Raw genomic sequence first — 25,179 nt, 5'->3', positions numbered from 1 at the left:
AACTACCTGTTTATATCCCTTGACCATTTATCAATTGGAGAATGACTCATACTCCTATAAATTTGACAAAGTTCTCTATATATTTGAGAAATGAGACCTTTATCCAAGAAAACTGTCTATAATTTCCCCCAATTTTCTGCTTTCCTTCTAATCTTGGCTACATTGGTTTTATTTGTACAAAAACTTTTTAATTTAATGTGAAGAAAATTACCTATCCTAAAAGTTACAATGTTCTCTATCTCTTGTTTATTCATAAATTTTTCTCCTATCCATAAATCTGATCAGCTATATGTTCAATGTTCTTTTAATTTTCTTATGCTATCTCCCTTTACAACTAGGTCATGTATCCATTTTAACCTTATCTTGATAAATAGTGTAAGATATTGGACTATACCTAGTATCTGCCAGACTGCTTTCTAGTTTTCCCAATAATTTTTAACAAATAGTGAATTCTTGTCCCATAAGCTTAAATTTTTACATTGGTCAAACACAAGGTTACTACAATCATTTACTACTATGTATTGTATGTCAACTCTGTTCTACTGATAGACCTTTCTATTTCTTAGCCAATACCAAATAACGTTGATATTTTCTACCTTATAATATAGTTTAAGATCTGGTCCTGCTAACCTTCCTTCCTTTTACATTTCTTTTCATTAATTCCTTTGATATTCTTGACCTTTTTTGTTCTTCCAAATGAATTTTATTATTACTTTTTCTAGCTCAATAAAATAATTTTTTGGTAATTTAGTTAGGATGGCATTGAATAAGTAGATTAGTTAGGTAGAATTATTGTTTTTATTATAATACCTCTGCCTACCCATGAACAATGAATATTTCTCTAGTTATTTAAATCTGACTCTATTTGTATGAAAGGTGTTTTATAATCATGTTCATCTAGTAACTGGGTTTGTCTTGGCAGGTGTACTCCCAGGTATTTTATACTTTCTACAGTTACTTTAGAGTATCACTTATTATCTCTCCTTGCAGGGTTTTATTGTGATATATGGAAATGCTGGTATGTGCGTTTCTTTTATATCCTGCTACTTTGCTGACATTATTAACTGTTTCAACTAACTTGAATCTCTATGATTTTTTCTACGATAACGGGCATCCTTCATTTACCCCTAATCTTTTTGGGAAGGCTTCTAGCTTTAAGGCTTCTTTCTTTTCCCCATTACAAATAATGTTTGCTGATGGTTTTATGTAGCTACTGCTTATAATGTTAAGGAGAAATCCATTTAAACCTATGCTTTCAAGTGTTTTTTAATGGGAATGAGTGTTGTATTTGTCAAAAGTTTTTAATGCATCTATTGATATGTGATTTTCATCACTTTTATTATTGATATAATCAATTATATTAATAGTTTCCTTTATGTTTACACCATCCCTGCATTCCTAGTATAAATACCACTTGGTTACCATATGGCACCTTTGTTATAGATTGTTGTCTTCTGTCTCGTATTTCATTTAGAATTTTTGCATATATGTTCATTAATGACATTGGTCTATAATTTTCTTTCTGTTTTTGCTCTTCCTGGTTTAGATATCAGCATCATTACAGGAGTTTAGTAGGACTCCTTTTTTGCCTATTATTCCAGATAATTTATTTAATATTGCAATTAGTTGATCTTTAAATGTTTGGTAGAATTCACTTATAAATTCATCTGGTCCTGATGCTTTTCTCTTAGGAAGCTCGTTTATGGCCTGTTCAATATATTTTTCTAGAAGAGGTTTATTTAAATATTCTATTTCCTCTTTTCTTAATCTGCACAGTTTTTATTTTTCTAAGTGTTCTTCCATTTCATATAAACTGTTAAATTTATTGTCATATAATTGGGCAAAATAACTCCTAATAATTGCTTTGATTACATTTTCATTAGTGATTTAATCACCCTTTTAACTTTTGATATAGTAATTTTGTTTTCTTTTTTAATCTCATTAACTAATGATTTTCCTATTTTATTGTTTTTTTTCATGAAACCAGCTTATAGCTTCATCTATTAATTCAGTGGTTTTCTTACATTTCATTTTATTAATGTCACCTCTAATTTTTAGGATTTCCAATTTGATGTTTAATTGGGGAATTTTTAATTTGTTCTTTTTCTAATTTATGTTTTTTTAGTTGCACACCCAATTCATTGGTCTGCTCTCTCTCTCTCTCTCTTTTGATGTAAGCATTTAGAGACACAAATTTTGCTCAGATTACTGCTTTTGTTCCATCCCATAGGTTTTGGTCTGTTTTCTCATTATTACCGTTCTCTTAAATAACCATTATTTATTGTTTCCATGACTTGTTCTTTAACCCTCTCATTCTTTAAGATTAGGTTATTTTGTCTCCAATTAATTTTTAATCTTTTTTATGGTCCATTTTAAAGATAACATTGCATTATGATCTTAAGAAGATGCATTTAGTATTTCTGCTTCTCTACATTTAATTATAAAGTTTTTATTTCCTAATTACATGGCCATTTTTTGGTAAAGATACCATGCACATTTCTATTCCCATTCAATTCTCTTTACCATATTTACCTTATCTAAGAATCTGTTCATCTCCTTAACTCCTTATTTATTTTTAGTTAGATTTATCTAGTTCTGAGAGGGGAAAGTTGAAATTTCCCACTATTATAGTTTTGCTATATATTTACACCTGTAATTCATCTAAATTTCCCTTTAGAAATTTGGATGATGCAGCATTTGGTGCATTTAGGTTAAGTATTGCTAATCATTATTTATACTACCTTTTAACATAATGTAGTTTCCCTTTTTGTCTCTTTTAATTAAATCTATTTTAGTTTTAACTTTGAAATCATGATTGCTACCCCTGCTTTTCTTCACATCAGCTGAAGCATAATAAATTCTACTCCAGCCCTTTATTTTTGCTGTAAATGTATCTCTCATTTTTAAATGTGTTTCCTGTAAACAACATATTGTTGGATTTGAGTTTTTATCCATTTTGCTATCCATTCACATTTAAATGTTATAATCACTAATTGTGTATTTCCCTCCATTCTGTTTTTCCTCACAGTTTATCCTTCTCTCCCTCTATTTTTACTCTATACCTCCTTAGATACTTACTTTACTTTTGAGTGCCTCCCTTATCCTCTCCCCTTATCCTATTTCTTTATCTATATGCCCTTCTAAGAGTCCCTTTCTTATCCTATCCCATTGCCTCCTATATCTCTGTAAGTTAAGACTTTTGTACCTTTCCAGACATATATGTTATTCCCTCTTTAACACAGTTCTGACAAGAATAAGGTTCTAGCACTATCAGTCTTTTGCCTCTTCATGCCTGCCACTGTAATGGTTCTTTCATTCATGCCTCATTTGTATGAGATAATTGTTCCATTTTATTTCTTCTTACCCAATTTGGTTTTTTAGGATCATCCTATCATACTCAGTTGAATCCCAAACTTTCTATCTATGCTCTTTCAAATTGCCCTAGAAATGATAACATTCTTAAGAGTTAGAGCTCATGTTTTCCTATATATGAAATAAACAGTTTGACCTTATTAAATCCCTTATAATTGATCTTTCATGTTTACCTTCTTATATTTCTTCTGATTCTTATTGGTCAAATTTTTCATTCAGTTCTGGTTTTTCTCTCACAAATACCCAAAGTCCTTCAATTCAGTAAATGTCCATTATTTTCCATGCAGGTTTACAGTCAGCTTTGATTAGTAAGTTATTCTTGGTTGCAAACCCAGCTCCTTTGCTCTTCTGAACATTCTGTGTGTATGTCCTTCAGTCTTTTAATGTAGAAGCTGATAAATCTTGTGTTCTCCTGACTGTAGCTCAGCAGTATTTAAATTGTTTCTTTTCAGTTGCTTGCAGTGTTTTCTCCTTCACCTGGGAGCTTCAAAAGAGTTGTAATGTTCCATGGATTTTTTTTCCATTTCTATTTTATCTTTTATTTCTAAAATTTCAGGTCAGTTTTTCCTTAATAATTTCTTGAAGCATAGTGTCTAGATGCTTTTACCGATAATGACTTTCAGATAGCCCAACAATTCTTATATTGCCTCTCCTTGATCTCTTTTCCAAGATGTTTCATATTCTCTTCCATTTTTTTCTGTCTTTTGATTTTGTTTTATTATTTCTTAGTGGGGCAGCTAGGTGGTGCAGAGGATAAAGCACCAGTGCAGGAGAGTGCAGGAGTCAGGAGGACTTGAGTTCAAATCTCACCTCAGACACTTGACACTCACTAGCTGTGTGACCTTGGGCAAGTTACTTAATCTCAGTTGCCTCATCCTGGGTCATCTGCAGTCATCCTGATGAATATCCGGTCACTGGATTCAGATGGCTCTGGAGGAGAAGTGAGGCTGGTGACCTGCACAGCCCTCCCTCACTCAAAACAAAGTCAAGTGCAAGTCATGTCATTATTTCTCTGATGGTATGATCTTCTTTGCCAACGAAGGACGAACACACAATTATTTCTTAGTGTCTTATGTATTCATTAGCTTCCCTTTACCCAGTTCTAATTTTTAAGGAGTCATTTTCTTCCATAAGTTTTTGGATCCCTTTTTCCAACTGATTGACTTTCTTTTCATAATTTTCTTGCTTTACTCTTATTTTTTCCCCTAATTTTTCCTCAACCTATCTCATTTGATTTTTAAAATCCTTTTTAAGCTCTTCTAAGAACTCTTTTGGGGCTTGTGACCATTTTACATTATTCTTTGAAGTAGAAGTAGCTGTTTTGAATTCACTATCTTTGTGAGTTTGAACTCAGATCTTCTCTATCACCATAGCTATCTATGGACAGGTTCTTTCTTTTTTGCTTACTCATCTTTTTGGTAGCTTATTTCTCGGCTTTTAACTTTGTGTTAGAATCAGGCTGTAATCCCACAGTTTGAAGAATAATGTCTTAAGCTTCAGGTTTTTTGTGCTCTTGTTTTCTGAACTCTATCTGGGGGCCTGACTTCAGGTACTCCTCTTCACTCCTGAGCCACAATCAGGGCACCACAAACACTCTTACTCCCTGTGGTCCCTCAGGTGGTTGTAAGCTTCAGCTCACCCCTCTCCCTGGAACCAAAACGAGGGATTCCACTCTCCTGCAAGTGACCACATCCAGCAGAGTCCCTGCCCTTCTGTGATTGCACTCACCAGCCTGGTTTGCTCCTTTTTCCACATCCACAACCTGGGACCTCTCTGCTCAGGACATCTGGGGCCCCCCATCTAGCACCAGCCAGCAGCCTGTAATCTTCCCCTGATCAATAAGTGGTATGACTGTAGTGGGGTAAAAGTTCCTGAAGTTAGGCTGCCACCTACACAGTTGCTCCCAGGGCTCATTGTTTGTTGATTCAGAGGCATCTGCACTTCAGTGAAGCCAGACTACCACCCTGGGAGATTAGATTTTCCTAAATCCTCCCAAATTGTCATGGGCTGGACTAGTGTTTTACCCTGACTTTTAATTATTTCTGCTGTGCTAAAATTCACTTTGAGGCATTATTTTAAATTGTTTGTAGGGCAATTTGGGAAAGCCATATAATTTCCTGCCTTTTTCTGCCATCTTCCCATAATTCTCTCCTACTCCACCGTTTTTGCCAGTCTTTTTACATAACACTTAGAGAAATAAATAAACCAAGGTCTAGGGGGGAAAAAATCTTTAAAAACTTCCTTTTAAAAAATGGATTGATGAGTTGCTGTGGCAAAATAAATGTAAAAAAGTAAGAAGACTGAAACAAGGTAAGGTATCTCATTTCTAAAACAACTGACTCAGAAAATGAGCCTAGTAAAGATAATTTAAGAATCAGTTGATTATCTAAAAACCATGAACAAAAAAAGAGATTGGATATCATATTTCAAGAAATCATTATTGAAAACTGCACAGATCTGTTAGAACAAGAGAGAAAAGTAAATGAAAAGAATGCATGGATCATCTCTTGAAAGGAACCCCCAAATTAAAGCTCCCAGGAACATTGTAGCAAAAATCCACCACTTGCAAGTCAAAGATAAAAAAAAAATACTGTAAGTTTCCAGAAATACAAAGTTCAAATACCAAGGATTCATAGTCAGGATCTCATAAGATTTAGCAGCTACCACTATATGAGCTGAAAGTATGAAATATTATATTCCAAAAGGCAAAACATATAGCCTTATGACCAAGAGTAACATTTAGCAAAACTGAGAATTATCCTAAGTAGAAGGGATCTGGGGAAGGGGAATGGACTCTTAATGATATAGAAGATTTCTAATCATTATTGAATAAAAGATGAGAACTGTGTAAAAAAAATTTAAATTTTAAATTAAACATTTTAAACACAAGAATCAAGAGAAACATAAAGCAATAAATAAAAGTGAGCAATTATAATGGTCTATATATAGATGAAGCACTTATTCTAGTATGGGGAGATAATACAAATGTTTCTGCAGAACCCTAATGTCATCAGGAGTTATAGAGGGAATTATGTGAGCTTGGAAGTAGTTTTGTTGTGTTTGGATCTTAAAGGGAGAAAGGGAAAGGAAGGAAAATGAAAAACACTAAGAAAGAAGGAGGAAAAGTGAGGGAGCTTACTATCTCACAGAATCAGGATGAGCAAGGAGAAGAATATAAGAAACAAGAAAGAAGTAGGGAGAGGAGCATGTATCACTTAAATCTCTATCTGAACTAGTCAAAAGGACTCCAGCATCTTCCTTCCCCTGATTATCTCCGAATTAACCTACATATACTTTCTTTATATGCAATTGTTTAAATAGTTGTGTCCCCCATAGACTGTGAGCTCCTTAAGAGCAGAACTGTCTTTGCTTTTCTTTCTATCCTCAATGCTTAGTACAGTAGCACATAGTAGGTATGTAATAAATGTTTACTGATTGACTGAACCCACACATAGAGATTTATATAGAAATAATCCAAATCAGTGGTGAAACAGGTGGAAACAAGGCAGGGCATGGGTCAGGGCAAGGATGAGAGGGAGTATTCAGTCATAAACAAAATAAATTCTAAATTCAGAGAGTAGATTATGAAGAGGGGTTTTGGAAGGAAGGGAGGTTAATAACCCATGAATGGGTTCCAGGCAAGGGGAAGAGAAGAGGGGCAAGAGAGTGTAACCAGATTTCATTAAGTAAAGTACTGGTGCTGAACACACTTCTTTCTCACAACCCTCTTATTCTGTCTAGAGACAGGGAATAGTATAGAGGGAAATACACAACCAGAAATCCTAACTGTGAACCTGAATAGGATGAACACAGTTAAATTAAGAGGCTAGAGCAAAATCTAGAATGCTTTAGCTGAAACACAAATAGTAATCATGATCATAGGGCAACAGCAAAAATAGAGTTGATTCTATGAAATAAAGAAGGAAACTACATTATGTTAAAAGGAACCATAGATAATGAATTAATACTAATATTTAACATAAATGCATTGGATGGAATAGTATCTAAAGGGAACACCAAATAAGTTACAGGGAGAAATGGTAAAACTCTAATAGTTGGGGACTTCAAAGTGTCCTTTTCAGATCTAGACAAATTTAAATGACAGAACAAAAAAAAAAAATAAAGACCCAAGTAGAATTTTTTAAAAGTTAGGTATGATAGACCTCTGTCAACTATTGAATGAAAACAGAAAGTAGCATACATAGTTTTTCATTCCTATGTGGCATCTTTATAAAAATTGACTATGAATATATACATATACATGAATATATGTAATTGCATATTTAGAGGGTTTTGATACTTCATTGAATCCATGATTTCATCTGTATGAGTAATTGATTGCAAAGCAGTTTCCAAATATGATCTAATCCTCTCTCCTTATGATCATCTTTGGCCTTTAACCTGACCCTCCTCCTAATACCCTTCTCTCTGTTTAGAGCATTGCTGTCTCCAAGTCACCCAAATTTGTATACAGTAAGAGTATGACCCTCCCATTTTCCTTTCCTATCTAAACAATTTCCAAGTCCTGGTAATTTTGTCCCTATAGCATCAATTCCATTCTCTCCACTCACAGTTACCATACCTCCTCAACACTACTAGAAATCTCTTAATAGGCCTCCCTGTCTCCTAGACTCTCCTCATTCCAATTATTACTTTATGGGGCTACCAAAATAATTATTCCTAGATGTGAGACTGACAGTGTTATGCTCCTCTAAAAAAAAGAAAATCAATGTGTTCCTATTTCCTAATGAATAAGATATAAACTTCATAGTCTGGTATTTGGGCTATTCATAACCTTGTTTCAGCATACTTCCTCAGACTTATTTCATATTACTTTCCTTACCACACTCTAAATTCTAGTCAAACTGGTCTACTAAATATTTCCTGAATAAATCCATATATTCATAAGAGCTGTCACACACGCCTGGACAATATTTGGATAATGTTGCAGTACCTTATCAGAAAGAAAATATGCCATTATTGAAATGTGTGTGTGTGTGCCCATAAGGGTGGGGTTTCTATTTTGAAATCATCCTTCTGTGTAATCAGATTGGCTGTTGAGAATGAAGATGAGAATCCATATCCAATTAGAGGAATGGATAAGAATGAGAAGTCCCTGTAAACGATACAACAACTTCCTTTTGACCTATCTGGAAAATGAATAAAATTAAACACAATGACCCTGAGTACAACCATTTCTTAGAATATTTTAACTGGTGTAAAGTGTTTGCTACAATAAGAAAGCCAAAAGAACTCAGGAATCACCTCATCTAGCAGCCAATCTCCTTGCGTAGTAGAAATATGGAAAGAACATTAGTTTTGAATACAAGGTCATTTATAAATCATTAGGGTGCAGGATAACAAAAGATTATGAGTAGTATCTCTTCACAAAAGAGTGAAAAACAAAGGAGGGGTGAATGAGTTTCAGAAAACTTTAAAGAGAGGCAGTTGAGTCAGATCATCCCAAGAGTATTTATAGATCAAACTATAAAGATGACAACAATAAATGTGAAATACAGGAGGCAAGCCAACATGTCTATAACATTCTAGTCTCACCATCAATGACAGGGGATGCCCTAACTTTTTCACTTTCATCATATATTATTGTACAGAAATCTTATATTGTTGTACAGTTGTATTGTGCTAACATCTCACATTCCCAAATAGAAAAACTTGCAGTTTTTCTAGCCTAGCCTTTCTCTGTCCAATAGACTATTTATTACCCAGTTGTGTCCGCTTCTGCCTGATATCCCCTTACTCATGCTCTGTCCTTTTCTAGAACCTCTTTCTATCTGAACTTTCTATACTAGAAAACTTCTAGGCTAGTAACTTCTAGTTTAATGATGATAAATTCTCTATCACCTTAGGGGTTGAAAATCAACTAAGCTCACCTGAGCAGGACTGCTTCCTTCTCTATAAAATATCTAAGCAACCCTGATATAGCAACTTGGAAAACATTTCCTTGAAGTATAAACCCTGAAATCCTACACTATCATGCCATCTTTTCTCCCATGTCATGAATAACATCATGCCTAAGTTTTCCTCATGACATTCCTGGTTGTATCACTTTTCTGTCCTTTCCTAGTCTTGCTTTGGAAGTGTTAATCCTAGCTCCATTGTAAAGGAGGTCATTGGGCTACCTTAGTTTACAGGTATCAGTTGATTCCCAGTTCCCAGCTGAGATCTCTCTACTTTGGAAGCATCTGTCTTTGTCTTCATGTGAAGGGCTTAGAATAACACAATTTCAGAGCTGGGAGGGAACTCAGCACCTAGTTAGTCTAACTTGCAACCAAAAAGAATCCCCACTGTAACACACCTAACAAATAGTTTTCACAAGGGTTTACAGCCTCTTGATTGAAGACTTCCAATTAAGGAGTCTTCTGAAGCAGCACATTCCATTCTTAGACAGCTCTAATCATTAGCAAGTTTTTCTTGACATCAAGTTTAGATATCCCTTTTTGCAATTTCTGCCCTTTGCTTCTGCTTTTGCTCTGAGGCTGGAGAGAATAAATCTAGCATTTCTTCTACTTGACAGCCCCTTCAAATACTCAAAGAAGGCAGTAATGTGCTTAGCGAGCCTTCTCTTTTAGAGGCTAACTATCCTCAGTTCCTTCACGAGTATTCATATGACAAAGATTCAAGGACATTTCCCATCCTGATTGTCTTCTGGGAGTTCTCCAGTTGATCAATATCCTTGTACACGTGTGTATCAGCAAGGACCCTGGCATACACAGGAGGGCTGTACAGATTCTTAGATCTTCTTTTCTAAAAGGAAAGCAACTTTTGAGGGGTCAACAATCACTTTAATCAAGCACATGTATCATTCACTTAGTTCAGAGGGAAAAATCAGCACCCTGAACTTCAGAGAAAATACAAACAGAGAAATAAATACCAACAGAGAGGGCTTCTGTCTGATCATAAGCAATACATACATCACTGATCAACAGACAGATCCAACTGTCCTACCATTATAGAGATACATAGTTACCCGAGAGAGAAGCACCAACATCTGGGTTTTCAAAGGAGGGCAGGGGGGCTCCTTAGCAGCTACCCAGAGTCTTGTCTGGCCAAATAAACACTTCCAAAGAGTAAGCCCCAAAACAAAACCTCACCTTAGAGTCTATATACACTTTCCAGAGTCAGGCGGCCTCACAACCCTTCAGAACCAGTGCCTCATTAGAAATTAACAAAAGTTGTGGGCCTTTCTACAAAATCTCCACTACTCAAACTTCCTTTAATGGGTGGGGAAGATCTTTAACTCTCATTAACATAATTAATATTACAGTGTGGTACCCAGAACTGAACATGCCAGAAATGGTCTAATCAGAGCAAAGTATAGCTGGTCTTGTACTTATTAATAGTGGCTATGTCTCTCAGTAAGGCCTTGCCTTTATCTTTTAATATGTTGTTTCACCCTTCCAAGGATCTGTGCTTGTTTCTATGCTATTTAATATTTTTAGAGACTTCCTTGGATAAAGGCATAGTTGGGATGCTTATCAAATTTTCAGATGATAGAGTTGAAAGGGACAGCTAACATACCAAAAGACAGAGTCGGGATCCACAAAGTTCTCTTTTTTTATTTTCTTTTTCTTTTTTAATGTTTTACAATCACTGCCATAAAATTAAGATTTTATCCCCCCCACACCTACCCCCTACTACCACCCTCCCTCCCCACGACAGCATGCAATTCTGTATAGATTCTACACATACTTTCCTACCGAGTACGTTTTCACTATAGTCATGTTATGCAGTTGAACTAAAATAAATGGAAGAAATCATATAACAAATCAAAACATGATACACAAAAACACACGTACACACAAACATGATCTGCTACATTCTGTGAATGACTTCCATATTTCTTTCTCTGAGTGATCCACAAAGTTCTTGACAAATTATGAGTATGGGACTGAATCTAGGAAGATAGAGTTCAATAGAAATGAATGTAGAATCTTATACTTGGATTAAAAAAATCAATGCCACAAGTACAAGATTGGGGAGGCTTAGGTAGACTTTTAAAGTTCATATGAAGAAAAAAAAAACGAGCTTTTATTGGACTACTAGTTCAGTATGAGTTAACAGCATATTGAACTAACAGTCCAATAAAACCATCCAAACTGGCCTTGCTCCTGTTGTTCATTCCTAGCACTCCATCTCTCATCTCTGTGCCTTTCCCCTTTTGTCCCCAGTGCTTTTTTCTCAGGAGAGCTCCCTCTTCAAACTCTCTGGACTTCTTTCTCCACCATCTCCATCCACCTTTCCTCCCCTAGCCCCACCCACCCCTTTTCAACTTCCTTTTAAGGACTGTTTTCTCTCATTAGAATATCCCTGAGGAACCTATATAACATTGTATGCTGACCTGAGGAGGGAGGGGAAAAGAAATCTAAGTTACATGGAAGTGACTGTAGAAGACTGAAAACAAATGAAATAAAAAAAGAAAATATCGTTGAGGGCAATGACTCTTCTTTTTGCTTGTATGTGTATCCCCATTCCTTAGTATCTTGCTGGGTTCATAGTGAGTGCTTAATACTTGTTGACTTGATTTCAGCTTCAGTATTCCCTTTCTAAAATGAAGATAATGATTATTATAATATCTTCCTCGGAGAATTGTAAAGTAAAAATGAGATAATGTTTGTACTGCGCTGCCTAAGCTGAAAGCATTGTTTAAATGGCAGTTATTATTATTATTATGACAAAAAAGTATTTGACTCAATGAAATTAAGTATAGCAGTGAACAATACTTCCCAGGGAATAACATGACGTTTAAAACAGTAAGAGAACAACCTTGGCTTAAGTTACTGTAGCTCATTAAGTCATATTGTTTATTCAAATTTTTCCTTAACCTTAAAATTTAAATATATAAACATGTATACGTTATTCTATTGCTAATATAAATGGTAGGCTATGTTAGGCTAGAAGTATCAAACATGAGGCCCACAGACCACTTTGTAGCCCAATAGGCTCTAGCATACAGATTAAAATGTAAGTGGGAAATCTAACAAAATAAATAAATCTACAATAGAACATAGTTATCTTAACATGTGCTTCCCTAGTTCAGTGTGTTTCCCAGGATCCTTATGTATGCTTCAGAGGTCCCATGTCCATTTGAACTGGGCACAACTGCACTGGACTGCATTAATGCATGAAAAATAAACTAAAAAGTACTATTCCCCAAGGGAAAAGTGCTCAATAGATCAGAACAAAGTTCTCAAAAGAAGAGCAAACTTCTAACAACCATACGAAAAACCAATCCTATTGCTAATAAGAGAAATGCACGTCCAAGTACCCTAAGATTCCATGTCATACCCAGCAAACTGGCAAAGACGACAAAATCAAAAATGGAGGAACTAAGGGAAGATAGGTCCACTCTTTTATTATTGATGAAACTGTGATGTAATCCCAAGCATTCCAAAAAGCAATTCAGAATTACGAGCAACTAAAATACTCATAACTTTTGACCTGGAGATCCCACTGTTATGCATATATCTCAAGGAGATCAAAGAAAGGAAAGTTAAATATATGCCAAAATATTTATAGTAGCAATTTGTTTATTATTTATTTTTAACACAGTTTGTAACAGATAAAGCAATTCCAACTTTCGGACAGGTGATACTTCTTTTTAAAGCATTTACGATATGGACCACAAAAGAATTTTTTTTTTAAACATTAACCAACTGAGACACAGATAATATTTATGTTGCTAACTTCATAAGCTCTTGACCTAATTGTCTGTACAGTATTACTAAGAATTAAAGGACCCTAACTTATTGTTGTTGGTCTAAAGTCCTATGCCTAATAGCTTAATTTTAGACAAGCTTGGATATTCCCCTACCCATAATCTATAATTGAATAGATCTGGTATTAAGCTTACAAACCTTTTGACTATAGGAAATTGCCACCAAGAGTAGGGACATTGCAGGGATACAATATCTCTCCAACTTCATGTCAACCCCAGGCAGGATTAGATTATCCACTTGCATTCAGTCAGGCTTAAAGTCTCCCAGGTGTCAGTGGGGAAATTGAGTCAGGAGAATCCCACCTCAGCCCATGCTGAACAACCTCTCTCCCACCCTTCCCTTGAGATCACCTATGCAGTTCATACCAGCACCTCATCAGCTTACTGGCATCATGGAATGGAGGCTCAGATCACCTTTCTTGCTACCCATACCTGGAGTTAGACTCAGAAGAACAGTCACTTAATAGTCCCATAGCACCTAAAAATGGCAAGTTCCAATAACCAGGTTTCAAAAATGATTATAGTTTTACTTTGGCTAAGGAACATCTTTTGAAGCAAGTCTTAAGTGGCTTACATGCCTTTCTATCCATGTTCTAGTTCCTGATTAAATGGCAATCATAAAATCAAATTTACCATTAAAATCTTGACTTTTCCATCGATGCCAAATTTTACCCAAGGTTACTTTCCTCTAGGAAATTTAGACTGAAATTCTTTTCTCCAAACTAAAGATGTCATTGATTTATTCTCAGTAATTAATTCAGTCTATTGTTTTAACACTAATTGCTCTTACCTCACTTTGTAACATGTCCAGTTTTTCTCCCCATCACTCCCCTCCCCCACTTCCTAATACCTTGCATTCTGATTATATAGTAGCAATTTTTATAGAAGCAGAGAACTAAAAAACAAGTAGAGACCCATTCATTGGACAATGGCTAAACAAATTGTAATCATGAATATAACAGGTTATTGCATGTAAAAAATAATGAAGAGAAAGAACCCAGTCATAGAAAGATTCATATGAACTGATGCAAAGTAAAGTAAGCAGAACCAGGAACACAACGAGAGAGAGAGAGAAGTGTATATATAATGACTATCTTGTTCTCCAAAAAAGAAAGCAGCAAACAAACCTCCTCCCTTCTTGAAGAGATGGAGAACCATTATATAATGGTGAAACCATTATATACATTCAAAGATACCCACAGACATGTAAAATCAGGCTTAGTTGATGTGTTAATTTGTTTTGATGAACTGCTTTTTTCTTTTCTCTTGGAGGGGAATGTCTGTCAGTGTAGAAGACAGGCAAAGGTTATTACTAAGGAAATGAAGATGATGTTAAAATTATGTATATATGTCAATATATTCTTATTATGGGTCTAAATAATACTGTTCAAATAAATGTCCATTGTGATGCGATGAGTCTCAGGAAATTTAGGAGTAGCCTGTGAAAGTATTAAATATGGGTTTTCTTTTTCCATATTCTCCCTATAATACAAGCGGTAATGGACAGTAAAATGAGAGTAAAATTGTATGAAGCATGTGGGAGAAGAGATTTGAATGATCCAAATATAAAAGTACTTGACCTCTCAGTTATGGTGAATTGACCATTCACTTACCTTACAATAGAGATTAACACAGTATCTGTAAAGTTAAAATTCTTGAATTAGAAGTACAAAATATAATGTCAAGGACAACCAAGTGAGAACAGAATGTTGCCACTATTGTGATAAAATGTTCTAAGACAGAATTCTTGATGATAACTGGTGACTTCATACAATTATTGTGGAGATATCTTAAATGGCATTAATCAGCTAAAGGCATGAAGTGCCTGCATACATCATTCATTTTGGTAAAACATTCTGCTTAAGAAAAATTTTATGAAATTATAGTACTTTGGGAAGTAATGGAAGAATTATTGGATGTCTATTCACAAGTCCCATGTAAGCCAAAATATTTGTTTATAGTAGTATTTTTTGTAGTAGTAAAAAGCTAGAAACAGTAAATGACCAGCCAGGGAACGGCTAAGCAAAGTTCAGTAAAATGTAAATGGAAAGAACCAAGAAAAAATATTCAAAATTGAATGTTGTAAAATTATAATCTCAGGAAGAAGTTTGAGAAGAAGGCATCTCCCTTCTTTGTAAAGTTCTACACTGTGGTAAATACGTCAGATTTGCTTGATGTGTTGGTTAGTTTTGATCAATCATTTTTCTCTTTCCTTTTAAAATTATTTTCTATAATGAGTGGCTTCTATAATGGGTGGTATGGAAGTGAAGGAAGACTATTTTAGGAAATAAAAATGATAGAAAAAAGATATCAATAAATTTCTAAAGAAGTCTATCCATATGCATTTTATACATACACATATATGTAAAATATGTATACATTTATGTACATACATACATCTATAGATTCATGTACATTTAACATTCACCTAGAAACCAGTGTAAATGGAGAAGGATAAAAACCTCTTGCCTAAATGATTACCTCTAATTTTAACCTCTTCCCTCTCTCTCAGATCTTCACATTCTCCCTTCTCTCCTGGTTCCTTCCCTGCTCATTTCAAGTTCTGGGCCTAGAGTCAGGAAAATATAAATTCAAATCCAGCCTCAAATACTTACAGGCATGTGACCCTGGACAAGTCACTCAGCTGCTGTCTCCCTGTTTTCTTAATTATAAAATAGAGATAAACAGCACCTAGCGTTTATTAGAGTGCCTGGCACATAGTAAAGACTATATTAATACTATTCTCTTTCTTTCCTACCACCTTAGTTCAGACCCTAATCGTTTCTCACCTAAATTATAGTAAAAGCCTCCTAATTGGTCTTCTGCCTTAAATCTCTTCTCATTTGATTCCATCCTGTACATTGATGTCAAAGAAATTTTCCTTAAACTCAGATCTGACTATGTGACTCCTCTCCTCAATCAACTCCAGTGGCTTCTTCTTGTCTCTAGGATCCAATATTACTCCTCAGTTTAGCTTTTAAAGCTCTGTATGATTTCAATCTATCTTTTCAACTTCAGTGGACATTATTTCTCTTCCTGCACTCCAACCAGTTCTGGCCTTCTCCCTGCTCCTCACATACACCTCACTCCAGTACCTTGGCACTGGTCAACTTGGAATTCTTTCCTCTTCAGAGAATCTCTGTCTTCTTTCAAGACACCACTCAAGCGCACCTTCTACTTGAAGCCTTTCCTGATTAACCCAACTCTATCAGTGCCTTATCTCCCAAACTACTTTGTAGTTAACTACTTATAAATTTTTGTATTAATTCTCTTTATATTTTCTCTTCCTCATTCATTCTGTCTCTCTGTGTGTGTATGTGTGTGTGTACACAAATATGTCTCATACATATATGTAGAGAGCTATCTACATATATATAGAGAGAGAGAGATATCTATAGAGAATCTCTATGTCTATCTATATAGAGAGATGTCTATCTTTCTATATTTAGAGAGATCTATACCTATCTTCTATCTCCATATCTATGTCTGTCTATCCATACAGATAGACAAAAAGACAGACAGAGAGATAGAGAGAGGGAGAGAGAGAGAATGATCTCCTTGAGAGTAAGAATTGTTCAGTGTCAAGCATGGTAGTTAGGACTTTGAAAAAGCTGCTTAATTAATAAGTGCTGACTGCTTGACTACTTGAAACACATTCAACTCTTTATATATTATGAAATTAGAGCAGAGGCACTAGTTTTTTTTTTTAAATAATTTTACAAGAAATCAGAATTTACCTTTTACTATTTATGCCCTTAGAATTGTTACATTCTACAAAGTTCCTGGAGTAAGAGCACTTCACTTATAAATTGAAAGTGAAGAAAGAATCTTCAGCAGAACCTTGAAAAATGGTTTAATGGATTAATACAAACCTGTATTAATCACAGGAGTCTGACCTATTTCCTCATCTCCAGAAAGAAACAAACTCAAGTCTACCATGAAGCCTATAAGAAAAGAAAGGATATTTTCAGGTTCTCCCTCTTTTCTTTAATGAGGGAAATTTTGGAAAACAAAGAAATATTTCGGTAGAACCTACATTACGTAGTAATTGTGATGATATTTGTTTTTTAATATATCCTATACTGCCACTTTTTTGTGTTCTTTTGTTTTATTTTTCATTTTCACCTTAGCAATGGTGCATAGAAGAATCAAAATGAATAGGAGAAATCATAAAAAAACAAAACATAACACAAAAGAAAATGATCTGCTTCATTCTGCAATCCAATTCCACATTTCTTTCTCTGGATGTGAAAGGCATTTTGCCTCAAGAGTACAATGGAAATTTTTTAGGTCCTTGCATTACTATGAAGGACTAAGTCTCATGTAAGAAGTTCAAGACAGAGGTGTTAGAGTCTCAAGTTACAAAATCAAAAAAAAGGGAAAAAGAAAGCAAGAGTTCAAGCTATGCTGCCTTTTAAAACTTTCTGAGTGGACAGCTCTTTCTGGTAAAATATCAGTCTATCTTCAACACAGCGCCTAATGATGGAGACCACAGGAACCAACTAGAAGCCTCTGGTTACAGTTTTAAAACCCTTAGTTTTAAGAGAAGAAAATGAAAGAATAAAGTAATGCTTACTCAAATTGGGCAGTGCAGCTGAAGTACTTAGTACTGCATAGACCCACCTTCCTCTTTTTATTTTTTTCTCTTTTTTTAAATTTTATTTGTTTTCAGTGTTCTACAATCACTTCCATATAACTGAAATTTTTCCCTCTCCCTCCCCCTCTTTCCTCCCTCCCTCCCCAAGACGGCATACAATTTTACATAGGTTCTACACATACATTCCTTTTAAATGCATTTTCACCTTAGTCATGTTGCATAGAAAAATTAAAATGAATAGGAGAAATCTTAAAAAAATCCAAAACATAATACAAAAGAAAATGATCTGCTACATTCTGTGATTGAATTCCATAGTTCTTTCTCTGGATGTGGAAGGCATTTTGCCTTAAGAGACCACTGGGAATTTTTTAAGTCTTTGCATTGCAATGAAGTTCTAAGTCTACCAGAAAAAATCCTCATACACTGTGGTTGTTGCTATGTATAAAGTTCTCCTAGTTCTTCTCCTTTCACTCAACATCAGTTCATTTAAGTCTTTCTAGGCCTCTCTGAAGTCTTCCTGTTCATCGTATCTCATAGCACAATAGTATTCCATTACATTCATATGTAATGGCTCATTTAACCATTCCCCAATTGATGGGCATCCCCTTGATTTCCAGTTTTTCGCCACCACAAAAAGTGTTGCTATAAATATTTTTGTACATGTGGGACCCTTTCCCATTTTTATGATGTCTTGGGGGTACAGTGCTGGAAGCAGTATTGCTGGATCAAAGGGTATACACATTTTTGTAGCCCTTTTGGCATAGTTCCAAATTGCTCCCCACAATGGTTGGATCAGCTTACAGCTCCACCAACAATGAATTAGTGTTCCAACTCTCTCACATCTTCTCCAACATTTATCATCATCTTGTTTTGTCATGTTAACCAATCTGATAGATGTGATGTGGTATCTCAGAGTTGTTTTGATTTGCATCTCTCTAATCAATAGTGATTTAGAGCATTTTTTCATGACTATAGATAGCTTTGATTTCTTTCTCTGAAAACTGCCTGTTTATATCCTTTGAACATTTATCAACTGGGGAACGACTTGTATTCTTGTACATTTGACTCAATTCTCTATATATTTTAGAAATGAGGCCTTTATTAGAGATACTAGTTGCAAAAATTCTTTCCCAGTTTTCTGCTTCCCTCCTAATCTTGGTTGCATTGGGTTTGTTTGTACAAAAACTTTTCAATTTAATGTAACCAAAATTATCCGTTTTGCACTTCATGATGTTTTCTATCTCTTGTTCTGTCAAAAATTTCTCCATTCTCCATAAATCTGACAAATGCGCTATTCCTTGCTCCCCTATTTTGGTTATAGTATCAGTCTTTATACCTAGATCATGTATCCATTTGGACATTATTCTTGTGTATGGTGTCAGGCATTGGTCTATGTTCAGTTTCTGCCATACTGTTATCCAGTTTTCCCAACAATTTTTGTCAGCCAGTGAACTCTTACATCAGAAGCTGAGGTCCTTGGGTTTATCAAGCAGTAGATTACTATATTCATTGAGTACCGTATTTTGAGTACCTAAGCTATTCCACTGGTCTACCCCTCTGTTTCTTAGCCAGCACCAAGTGGTTTTGATGATTGCTGCTTTATAATACAATTTGAGGTCTGGTAGGGCTAGGTTACCTTCCCTAGCATTTCTTTTTATTAGTTCCCTTGATATTCTGGACCTTTTGCTCTTCCAGATGAATTTTGATGTTATTTTTTCTAGCTCTACAAAATGATTATCTGGTACTTTGATTGGTATGGCACTAAATAAGTAAATTAATTTAGGTAGAATTGTCATTTTTATTATATTGGCTCAGTCTACCCACAAGTAACTGATGTTTTTCTGCTTTCTTAGATCTGACCTTTTTTGTGCAAGAAGTGTTTTATAATTGTGTTTGTATAGTCCCTGGGTATATTTTGGCAGATAGACTCTCAAATATTTTATAGTGTCTACCATAGCTTTAAATGGGATTTCTCTTGCTATCTTTTGCTGTTGAGCTTTGTTAGTAATATACAGAAATGCAGATGATCTACCTGGGTTTATTTTGTAACCTGCAACTTTGCCAAATTTGTTTATTATTTCAAGTAGTTTTTATTTGATTCTCTGAGATTCTCTAAGTATATCATCATATCATCTGCAAAGAGGGACATCTTAGTTTCTTCTTTGCCTATTCTAATTCCTTCAATTTCTTTTTCTTCTCTTATTGCTAAAGCTAACATTTCTAGCATCATATTGAATAACAGTGGTGATAATGGACATCCTTGTTTCATCCCTGATCTTACTGGAAATGCATCTATCTTACTGCTACTGCATATAATGCTTGCTGATGATTTTAGGTAGATACTGCTTATCATTTTATTTAAAGTTCCATTTATTCCTATGCTCTCCAGTGTTTTCAATAGGAATGGATGTTGTATTTTGTCAAAAGCTTTTTCTGCATCTATTGAGATAATCATGTGGTTTCTGTTAGTTTTGTTGTTGAAATGATCAATAATGCTAACAGTTTTCCTAATATTGAACCAGCCCTGGATTCCTGGTATAAATTCTACCTGATCATAATGTATTATTCTCAAGATAAGTTGCTGTATTCTTTTTGTTAATATCTTATTTAAAATTTTTGCATCTATATTCATTAGACAAATTGGTCTATAATTTTCTTTTTCTGTTTTGGCTCTTCCTGGTTTAGATATCAGAACCATATTTGTATCATAAAAAGAATTTGGTAGGACTCCTTCCCCAATTTTCCCAAATAGTCTATATAGTATTGGAATTTACTGTTCTTTAAATGTTTGATAGAATTCACTTGTAAATCCATCTGGCCCTGGAGATTTTTTCCTAGGAAGTTCATTAATGGCTGTTCAATTTCTTTTTCTGAGATGGGGTTATTTAAGTATTCAACTTCCTTTTTTGTTAATCTGGGCAATTTATATTTTTTAAAATAATCATCCATCTCATTTAGAATGTGAAATTTATGGGCATACAGTTGGACAAAGTAATTTCTAATTATTGTTTTAATTTCCTCCTCATTGAAGGTTAGTTTACCCTTTTCATTTTTGATATTGGTAATTTGGTTTTCTTCTTTCTTTTTTTTAAACCAAATTGAGCAAAGGTTTATCAATTTTATTGGTTTTTTCATAAAACCACCTCAGATTTATTTATTAGTTCATTAGTTTTCTTAATTTCAATTTTCTTAATTTTTCCTTTGGTTTTCATTTTTTCTAATTTGGTATTTACTTGGAGATTTTCAGTTTGTTCTTTTTCCTACATTTTTCAGCTGCATGTCCAATTCATTGATCTCCTCTTTCTCTATTTTATTCATGTAGGCATTCAAATATATAAAACTTCCCCTAAGAAATGTTTTTGCAGTATCTCATAAGATTTGGTAGGTTGTCTCATTATTGTCATTCTCTTGAATGAAGTTGTTGATTGTTTCTATGATCTGTTGTTTAACCCACTCATTCTTCAGGATTCGATTGTTTAGTTTCCTATTAATTTTTGGTTTATCTTTCATGGCCTTTTATTACATGTAATTTTTATTACACAATGATCTGAGAAGGATTCATTGACTATCTCTGCCTTTCTGCACTGGTTTGTGAGGTTTTTATGTCCTAGTACATGGTCAATTTTTGTATATGTGCCATGTACCACTGAGAAAAAGGTATATTCCTTTCTATCCCCATTCAGTTTTCTCCAGAGATCTATCTATATATCTACCTTATCCAGAGTTTTATTCACCTTCTTAACTTCTTTCTTGTTTATTTTGAGGTTAGATTTATCAAGTTCAGAGAGGGTGAGGTTGAGGTTCCCCATTAGTATAGTTTTACTGCCTATTTCTTCTTGTAGCTCTCTTATCTTCTCCTCTAAGAATTTGGATGTTATAGCACTTGGAACATATATGTTTAGTAATGATAATGCTTCATTGTCTATGGTACCTTTCAGCAGGATATAGTTTCCTTCCTTATCTCTTTTGATTAGATCTATTTCTGCTTTTGCTTTGTCTGAGTTTAGGATTGTTACACATGCTTTATTTACATCAGCTGAAGCACAATATATTCTGCTTCAACCTTTTACCTTTACCCTGTGTGTACCCCCCATTTCAAATATATTTCTTGTAAACAACATATTGTTGGATTATGGGTTTTAATCCATTCTGCTCTCCACCTCCATTTTATGGGAGAGTTCATACCATTCATATTCACAGTAATGATTAATATCTGTGTCTTTCTCTCCATCCTCTTTCTCCCTATTTATGCTTTTAGTTCTCCCTTTTCCCTTCCTCTCCACAATAGCTGTAAATTTTGTAAATTTTGTAATTTCCTCATTCTTCCCTCCCTTCTTTCAGCTCCCCTCCCTTTTACTTCCCTTTTCCCTTACTACTTCTTCCCTCCCTTTTAGCATCCCTTCCTTTTTCTTTCCCCCTTTCCCTCCTATTGCCTATAGAGCTAGTTAGATTTCTATACTTAACTGAGTTTGTTGTTCCCTCCTTGAACCAAATCAGATGAGAGTAAATCCCAAACAATGCTCATCTCTCTCCCCTCTTTCCCTCTACTGTAATATATTTTAATGCTCTTTCTGTGATATACTTTATCTTTTTATGCCTCCTCCTTTTGATATCTCCCATTACAATCCCTTTGTACCTTTAAATCACATTTTTATCATCACATCATTTACTTGATACCCACTCCCTCTATCTATGTATATCCCTTTTATATGTCATGATAAATATACAATTCTCAAGATTAACAAGTATCATCTTACCTTACAGGGATGTAAGTAGTTTGCCCATATTGAATAATAGGTTTTTTCCTCCTGTTTACCTTTTTATGCCTCTCTTGAGACTTGTGTTTGAAGATCTAATTTTCTATTGAGCTCTGGCCTTTTCATCAGGAAGGTCTGGAAATCCCTTATTTCACTGAATGTCCATCTCCTTGCCTGAAATATTACACTCAATTTTGCTGGGTAACTGATCCTTGGTTGTAATCCCAGCTCCTTTGCCTTAGGGAATATCATATTCCAATCCCTTCCATCTTTTAATGTAGAAGCTGCAAGGTCCTGTGTGATTTTGACTGTACCTCCTTGACATTTGGAATGTTTCTTTGTGGCTGCCTGCAGTATTTTCTCCTTCACTTGATAGTTCTGTAATGTGACAACAGTATTCTTTGGTGTTTTCAGTTTGGGATCCCTTTCAGGAGGTGAACAATGGATTCTTTCTATGACTATTTTGCCCTTCAGATCTAAGACTTCTGAGCAGTTTTCCTTGATGATTTCTTGGAAGAGATTTTCCAGGATCTTTTTTTCATCATGGCTTTCTGGCATACAAATAATTCTTAGATTTTTTTCTCCTGGATCTATTTTCCAGGTCAGTTGTTTTTCCAATTAGATATTTTACATTTTCTTCTATCTTTTCATTCTTTAGATTCTGTTTGACTGATTCTTGATGTCTCAAAGAGTGATTAGCTTCTACTTGACTAATTCTAATTTTTATCAAATTGTTTTCTTCAGTTAACTTTTGCATCTCCCTTCCCACCTGTCCAATTGTCCCTTTTAAGGAGTTATTTTCTCCACTCAGTTTTTGTAATTCCTTTTCCATTTATCCAATTTTCCCAGTTAGGTTTTGTGCTTCCTTTTCCATCAGTCCAATTTTCCTTTTAAATTCTTCTGTGATTTCTTTTTTCATATTTTAAAAATCATTGGCCAGTTTTCCCTCTATTTCCCGAATTTGGCTTTTAAAATCCTTCTTGACCTCTTTCAGGAATGTTCTTTGGGCCTGAGACCAGTTCATATTCCCTTCTGAAGTTTCAAATGGGAGTACAGTCTTAATACTGACCTCTTTGAAATTCGTGTTTTGGTCCTTGTCTCCATAGAAAGATTCTATGGTTTTATCTTTTCTGGTTTGCTTCTTGCTCATGATGATCACCCTTTTCCTGGCTTTTAAAGTGGATCTCTGCTTCTGGGACACAGCAGGCTCTGTCTCACCATTATTGTGTTTAGAACTGTATTGTGGCCTCTGGTTCTTTCAGCTAGAGGCTAGAATGCTGTAGCTTACCTAGGGCTGAGCTGGCTGATGTACCAAAGTAGAGGTCAGGTGAAGTCTTTCTGAGTTTCCCTGGAGTAACCCTGGAACTAGCTGTGTTAAGTGTGGGGGAAGGGTGGTCTGGCCACAGGAGGTCTCGTCTCCTGAACACAGGCAGACTCAGTGGATAGTGAACTAGTATATGCACATTTAGGGTTAGGGTTAGAGTTAGGGTTAGTGTCTTTCCAATTCCCTTGACTGTGCTGAGGCATGCCTGGGGTCCTGGTGTTAGCAATTATGTGCTCTACTCCCCCGGGGCTCAGGGTATCCTCCTAGTTTGCTGAGGTGGGGTTGTCTGGGACAGCTCCAATCTTGCATTGGTCCCCTTCAGTCACAGCAAGAGGGACCCCCCTTTGCGATTTTCCTAGCCAATGGGCTAAGAAACTGCTTACCCCTTCAGTTGATCCCACTGTTCCCAGATTTTTCCTGGTGAAATATTTTATGGGTTTTTCAAGGTCAACAAGGGGAGGGATAGAGCAACTACTGACCACTCTGCCATCTTGGCTCCTGGAAGTTCAAGACATTTAATCTGCAGGCTGATAGTCTCAGGAGCAGCTACTACAGTCACCTGGGGCTTTCTCCCCATACCATTGACAGTTGTCTTGACTTTTGTCTTGCCACTGGACTTCAACAACTCTGGAAGAGACAGTATGGCTGCCAACTTCATGCAACTGTGCCTCACTTAAATCCACTCATTAATTAAGATATCACCTCCTGATGTCATTGATCCTCCAGTTGGAAGGACAAACAACAATTGATAGGCAGTTCTGCGTAATGTTCTCAAATGTTTTGTTCTCAATACTCTTTTATACTCTTAAAAGTCATTAAAGAATCCAATAGCCATGCATAAGCCCAACTGGAGAGAATGTGATGGCCAAAGTGGTCACCCCTTTCCCACCTGGAGGCTTACAGCCTTCTTGTTCTCTTGAAAGCCACCAAGGAGAGAGAGATTTGGCCTGGTTTTGCCTATTATATCCACACTCGGTTACAGCTCATGTATCCTCAGCATGTAGTAAGCAGACTGGGAGGCACAGACCTATACTATCCAGGCTTGGAAGCATCTTCCTGGAGCATCCAAGTGGGTTGGCACCAAGCAGAGTAGATGGCATGTGCTCAAAAGACTTGGCCTCTATTAGCCAGCCTCCCATTGTACTTTGATATGTTTCTATTTTAACCTAAGAGTTTTGATGAAGGCACAGGTACCATACTGATCCTACTTACAGATTATGCAAAACTAGAAAGGATAGCTGAAGAACTAAATAGAAGTCATAATCCAAAAAAACCAAAAACCTACTGTCACAGGATCATAGGTTTTTTTTGAGTTGGAAGGTACTTAGTGGTCATCTAGTCTAGGAGTCAGCAAATTATAGCCGGTGGACCAAATCTGGTTCTTTGCCATTTT

The 25,179-nt window shown here is 35.4% G+C and overlaps 1 protein-coding gene and 1 long non-coding RNA gene across 2 annotated transcripts in view; one reads left to right on the top strand and one right to left on the bottom strand.

Moving 5' to 3' along the window:
* SCAMP1 (secretory carrier membrane protein 1) overlaps nucleotides 1–14,814 on the bottom strand; it is a 119,204-nt gene extending 104,390 nt beyond the window's left edge. Inside the window, exon 1 of the mRNA XM_072606409.1 lies at nucleotides 14,722–14,814. The gene's annotated coding sequence lies outside the window, so the exon portion shown is untranslated. The remainder of the gene's footprint in view (nucleotides 1–14,721) is intronic.
* A 60-nt stretch (nucleotides 14,815–14,874) lies between these two features.
* LOC140502092 (uncharacterized) overlaps nucleotides 14,875–25,179 on the top strand; it is a 44,829-nt gene continuing 34,524 nt past the window's right edge. The window contains exon 1 of the long non-coding RNA XR_011966523.1: nucleotides 14,875–15,045. This is a non-coding gene — a long non-coding RNA (uncharacterized lncRNA). The remainder of the gene's footprint in view (nucleotides 15,046–25,179) is intronic.

This window comes from Notamacropus eugenii, chromosome 4 (assembly GCF_028372415.1).
Source record: "Notamacropus eugenii isolate mMacEug1 chromosome 4, mMacEug1.pri_v2, whole genome shotgun sequence".
NCBI classification, from domain to species: Eukaryota; Metazoa; Chordata; class Mammalia; order Diprotodontia; family Macropodidae; genus Notamacropus; species Notamacropus eugenii.
This window is presented reverse-complemented; position numbering and strand designations above follow the sequence as displayed.